Genomic DNA, 6,935 nt, shown 5'->3' with positions numbered 1-6,935 from the left:
AGGTAGACACTTTTCCTGTGGAAGTGTTACTTTTGTTCATGCAAAATAAGATTCAGCAGTAAAGTATATTCTGTTTATCCAGATGGGAAGCTGCTTTTCTTTACGTATGAAATACTGGATGTTGGACATGGTAGGTACAATCATGGTACAACTGTAAGTATTTCACTACCTTAAGTACTGTAATAGACCCTGCTAGTACTATTTCCTTGGGTTAATTAACTATTTCATTACTCTTGACTGGAATGTAAACATGTCTGTTAAATGCAGGAGGTGTGACTGCAAGTTTAACTGTGCTCAAAAGCTAGTATTTTAGCTAAGGAACAGCAACAGATTGAGGGGAAGATAAAAGCTTGTCTCTGAAGTTCCAGGTGTAGATTATGCATTTATGTCCTGATGTTGTAACTATCTGTTGTCAGGATCAAACCAGATGCAACAAATTGCAGGGTGATACTCACTATTGTAGAGAAAAACTGTTTCATAACTGTGAGGTTCTTTTGCTTGCATTTTTTTCCTGTTTTGTTTTTGATATGTAACAGAGTCTGCAGATTTGGTTAGCAGAAATTGTAAAGATATAACTGAAACATCATTAATGATGTTAAGCTCTCATAGCCTGCTCACTTACAGAAAGCTTCACTGGGTCAAGGAAATTTCCTAGGGTTCTGTTCTGTGTATTATTATGCATTAAGAAGAAGTTGAAGTTAACATTTTACATCTGGGGACTACTAAATTTGTTTTGATCTGCAGGGAAAATATGCCTGTATGGTTCTAATGCTAGCTGCAAAATGGCTAGCAGTCTTTCTTCCTTTGGATACTTTTTTTGCCTTCATGAGGCTCTCCTATGGGTTCTAGAAATTTTGTAGTGAGGGAACTATTCTGATATATATACATATATGTATATGTGTGTGTGTGTATATATATATATGGAATAAGTGAGAAAATCGGGCACTTATAACGAATGTTTTCATTGTTCCATATGTAAAGAAGTATTTTAACATAGACATGGGAAAACAGCTGAATCATGGGATCTTATTTTTAGGCATTAGTGTGGTATTTGACATTTATAAAGATAGAGGTTATTTAATTCAGAAATGCAGCCTGAGCTCTGCATTTTTTTTCAGCACACACACACACACACACACACACACCTGCAAGACTGCTTGAAATATCAAAAAAAAAAAAAAAAAAAAAGTTGTAGAGAGTGTCCTCAACAGTGAAAGAGGTCAGTCAGCAAAATGTGGTATGGAGATAACTTCTAAGTACACTTTTATTAATGTTGTAATTCAGATTTGATGGGGTTTTGAGCCATTTATTTACATTTTCATAACTCTTCTTTCCAACCTCCATCAGCCCGCAGTTCCATTGTACATAATTTTTTTGTGGTGAAACTACAAGCCATGAAATATGTTCCCTTCTTCCCAACCAAAAAATGAATTACTTTCTGTAGGCTTTGTTCTCTTTGGTTTAGGTTGAAGCCTCAAGTGCTGGAGTCTGCAGTGGTACTTTACAAAACTTGACATTCCAATGTCCAAGTTTTACTTTGAGCGTCTCTGGTGTGTAAGGCACAGCTCTCAGGGATGAGAAGGTGTCAATCCTTTTGCATATTCAAGGTGTTACCCTTTTTGGAGGTGTGATTTGTCTTTTAAAGAGGTTTCCATCTTTCTTTTTTTCTTCTTTGTCTTTTTTCCTGTGAATGGTTTAAACTGCTGCTCTGCAGCATGTTTCTGAGAGAAGTATATGATATCGGATATCCTGTTGTCATTTTTCATGCCAGAAGTGGCTGCAGTTCACTTCAGGTCTGTATGCAAAACATCATGCTGCTATAAGTAAAGCCACTAACTTAGAAACATTTTTGGAATAAGTCTGTCTAAATAAGTCTCTACCAAAGCAAGCATTGGAACCCTGTTTTATCATTTGGTGCTTAAAATACTTCTCAGTTTAGCAGGATGTACTGCTGGACTGGCTCCAAACTGTGGCAGCCAGTTGGGCTAAAAATGTATGAAAAATGTTTTCCATTTAATTATCCTTAGAGAAGAGGGAATGCTCTTTGTATCAACATTATTCCAGAAGCACTGTGAATGTTCCAACTTTTCACTGAGTATTGCTAGAATCATTATCTAATTTTGGGCTTTTGCCCGAAGAGATGGACGGTTTCTTGCAAAGCTGAGTGGCAATTGTGTTACAGATTAAGTAGACCTGAATAGGTTAGAGATGTGACCTTCTCAGGGATGTTAAATAAAAAGTTGATGTGAACAACTTGCCTGTTTCCTTTTGTTTAAGCTCTAAAACTTGGCTTATGTATGTACATAAGCTTGCAGGTTACAGTTCTTCAGTTTTACAATACCAAACAATGGCCCATGTGAACCCACCTCTTTGGCATCTTGAAGTCAAAACGTCTGGCTTGTTTCCTTGAATTTCTAACCTGGCTTCCAACAACTCCTGTTGTCTTTTGATTTCCCCCCCCCCAGAATAAAATCGTAATCCACTGAAAGGAGTTTTGCCAGTAACTTCAATCGTGAAGAAACAGATTAGTGCTGTTACCCTGCTCCACTCTGAATTTTCCATCTTCCCTAGCAGCTCTGGACCCTGCATCTAGGTAGCCAAGGTCTTGTCTCACATTAGTACCCTGCTCCTTTTGAAGATTTGTACTGTGTTTTGGGGTTTTTTTGCTGTCTCACATGTGAATTATTAACTAGAAATCACCCAACTGTCATGCTGTTAAATGTCATCTTCCTGCTGCCTGCCCCTGAAGATTGCAAGCATAACATTTAAGACAAATATTAACTTAGGGCCAAATTCTGAGTAATTGACAGAAATCAAAACAAATAGATGTGTATGTGTAATCGATTTTTGGAATGAATTGTGTCTCCAAACTCCTAACTCCACTACATTCAGGAATACCACGGTATTTTCAAATATCTGTTCTGTGGCTATTTAACCAGGAGGAGGAGGTGGCAGTAAGCTTGAGTCTGTATCCTTCCTAGATTTGTAGCCAAGGTGCACAGCCTGCAGGAATTAAGTATACGTCATATGAAAATCACATTTCAAGGTTTGAAATTTTCCCAGCACAGAACAGTATCTTATCAGCACCAGTAGTTCAAGCATTCACCATTGAAAACAGCAGGTTTCACATATTCCTCTGCAGATCCTGTTGAAATCATAGCTGAAATATGACTACTGTTTCAAGGACAGGTAGGGTAATCATGTCAACCTCATTTTTAAACATAATTTAGAAAAAAGAACTTCTCCTGTTCAGAAGCTGGCACAGCTTCAATGTGAACAACAAAGTCTTTGTTTGTATTTGTCAATGTTGCCTCAGTTTTTATTGGAGAACAGGCAGTGTCTGTTTACCCGGATTAGAACATCTGTTGTCAGGCTAATCAAGAGCATCCTGCTTTTAAAACGATCCTGTCAGCTAGCTTAGGTTTTATGAGCTTTATTTTGTCAGCTTCCAAAACTACTTCATGCATTTCATTCAGACTTGTTGAAGTTACGTTACTCCAAACGTATGGTCTGCATTCTCATTTAGATTAGTTTCATGATCTCTAAATGCAGAAGTCTTACCAAACTTAGATCTGAATATTCACAAATTCACACCATTCCCACTGGGAGAAAGTCTCATGCATCAAACTGTCGTCTTGCTTTAAAACTGTGGTTACAAAACTAGTATTAGGGTGTTACTAATACACTGTATACTTACTAATATTTTCCCTGGGAGAACAAGTTAGAGATTCATCGATCCATTTATATTTCAATTGTAGAAAAATGCTGTTGTTAAATGCAGGTATGCTAGGGCATGCTTTGACCAGCACTTTTTGTTCAAGAAGCTTTCGGCCATACTGGCTTAAAAACAGTGCCTTAAAAATGCGTGGTAGCTTTCTGGTTTGATCCGGTCTTTGCCATACTGATCAGTCCTACAGCAGAGTTCATCAGTGTTGCTTAACTTTTTTCCTAGGAGCCTGAATTGTGGATTTGGTGTATATTTTTAGCAGTGCTTTTTAAAGATTCATGTGTAGCGATGCCAAGGCTTGTCACACTGAATGCTCCGATCTCATGAGCCTCAAAGAAGAGGTAGAGAGAGCATGAGTTACTCTTTAGTAGAGCATCTAGGGATTTTGCTCCTGATATCACCATAAAATGAGTAAAAGTTATTATAGTTATAAAAGCATTAATAAGAAGAGAAAATGAAAGCATGTTTGTAAAAAGGATAGGTTTATTACCTAAATATACTTGTGTGCTGTATGTCTGGGTCCAGGATACAGTGAGAAAGATATTGCAATACATAAATGAACCAAAAATTTTGGCTGGTCCTGTGGCTTTCACAATTAAATAAAAGTTACTTTTATTCAGCTGGATTAGCTAGTATTCTTACTTCTAAACACGTAATCGCATGCTGTAGAGGTAGCATCTGTATTAAGATGGGCATAAGGAAAGAAAATATTAGTATGTCATATGGATGTCCCATGCTGATGTATCCATCAGTAGCATTAGCAGAGAGATTCCAACATGACTGAAGAGAGGATCTGATTTTACATTTGTGTATTATGCTGCTGCCTGGATCTCAGTTCAAAAAACATCTGTATCAGTTTGAGCATCTCTGCAAGGGAATACTCTCACCATGTATCTTCTGTGTATAAGCTGTGATGCTTAGTATTTCCTGCTATCTGGCAGTGAATTCTATATTTAATAACATCCCAAACCTTTTCATCTGAATGAAGAAACACTCTTAACTACCCTGAAAAGCTTTGGGCTGCTTCAAATGGTCAGGTTTCAGGATGAGGCTCRCTTACACAGGTTATTTAGCTGTTTGCAGGGGTTTAAAGGCCTGAATAACCCAATCTGACCTCATACCTGACTTTTGAGAAAGGATCCTGGATGGACTAGATCACCTCCTGAGGTCCCTTTCTCCTGAATTCTACACTTCTATAATGTTTTGCAGGGAGATGTTTTGACACCTGCATGCTTTCAACTCCTCGAGGTGCGGTTGGTCCCTGCTGTGTCTATGCAGTCAGCTCCCTTCCAGAGCTAGAGAGCCCCTGCCTGACCCCCAGCAGGGCTCTCATGCCCCTCCGATCCTTCTTCATGCTTCTCCTGCCATGGTTTTCATTTTCCCCCTTCCAGAGAGAAAGGAGGTGTCACTGAAGTACTTCTGCATATCATTCTGAATAATACTACACAAAATATGTATTTCTTTTATGTCCGTTTTTACAGAAGGGTAGTTAGATGCCTATATTGTTTTGTTTGGAGTTAATGCATGCTATTTCCATCACTTTCTGCCTATAAAACTATTTTCTTCTTTGTATCAGAGCTTGCAAATAAGTGCTTCATTTTGAGAGATGGTAGCTAAGCTTCTCTGTAGTAGATACTATAACTTAGTAGAGGCTTAATCGCTTCTCTCACTACTGCTGTCTTCTGCATAAATAAAACTATAAAGCATTTTTTCCTGCATTATACTTAACCACAGGCAAAATATGTTTGTATTGGGACAGCTATACTAAGAAAGCACATGTGATTAAAAAAGTTTTCCTCTGAAAAGATTTGGCAGCTCCATGAAGAAACTTTATAATTTAAGGCCTGTGTAATGGAATGATTTCAAATATACAAAACATATTATATAATAAATTCCTGGACATTATGAGTACTCTCTTGTGCATTAAGTTCTTGGAGTGCTATAATTTGGGCAGAGGCCTCTGATCTGAAAAGACAGGGAAGGGAAGGAAGCTGTTTTACTGTGTCATATAACTGACCAACTCTAACTTCTGAGTTTGCCCTCCTCCTCCTGGTGTTGTGTCTCTGTTAATTCACAGTTGGCTTTGGGGATTTAAAGGTCCCTCTTTCTCTGTGTGCTCCTTTACAGCCAGTGTGCCTATTGCTTGCTGAACTCAGCTGATGGCATTTCCCTGGTACGCAGAGCTAGGTGGTTAACTCAGGTATTTGCCCAGTTCTTTTTGTCTGTGTTACAAAGGCTTCTAATCTCTGATAACCAGCAGGAATGTAACCACTATTAAAAAAGCCATAAAAAATTATTATAGGCAAGGTGAGAACATGGTCCAAACTGATTGTTATCAGACAGAAGTAATATATTGTCTTCATACAAGGCCTGTGCTGCCTGCAGCACCTGTAATGTGTCTAAGTTAAGCCCACTGCTTAACGATAATTTTTTCTAATTCTTAAAAAAGCAAATACATTAAGAACACGAAACATAAATGCAACAAGTTAGGAAACACTCTCCCTTGATGTTCAAGTTATCATTACACTCATACGTAGCATTTAGCTGCTGTTTTACAAATACATGTTTTCTGTTAGAGGGAGGAAGCAAGCCTAGACCTGCCGAGGAAAATGTCAGAACAAAAGCTTGCTGCCCTGCGATAACCTCGTAGCAATCAGAGCACCTGACAGGCAGGTGGACAGCAAAGGGTGCTACAAACATAAGTGGTGACTGTGCAAGGTAAACATGCACCTAAGAGTGAGAATGATCCAGGTGCAATCGTTGGAATGATTTTTATATCATAAATAACTTACAGGTCTGCTGTTAATGCTGCCCATTGCTGCTGTTTGATTAGTAGAAGCTTCTCTTTTGAAGGCTGCAAGGGGCCCTCTCTGCAGAACAGGAAGCTACAAGGAGCAGCATAAGATAGGTAAAAGCAACAATCTTTTACTGTGTAAGTTCCCCTAATTTAAAAAAGAAAAGTGTGTGTGTGTGGGGGGGGAAGCTTAGTCAAATGATATTCCCAAAACGAAGCCTTGTTCTTGGAGATGTAATAGAACTTTCTACAGAGCAGATGTTTCTGGGCATTGCTAGTTAGAGCTGTCTAGAGAGGCAGGAAGGTCATTCAACTTATATCCCAGGTTGGGGTGGAGAGGGGAGTGTCACACTTGGCAAACTGAGATAAAACCCAGAACGGAGATCAAAATCTTTACTTCTGTGTGGCACCTCC

This window comes from Apteryx rowi, unplaced genomic scaffold, assembly GCF_003343035.1.
Source record: "Apteryx rowi isolate R43461 unplaced genomic scaffold, aptRow1 scaffold_346, whole genome shotgun sequence".
Lineage (NCBI taxonomy): Eukaryota > Metazoa > Chordata > Aves > Apterygiformes > Apterygidae > Apteryx > Apteryx rowi.
The sequence above is the reverse complement of the archived record's forward strand: the minus strand, read 5'-3'. Positions refer to the sequence as shown.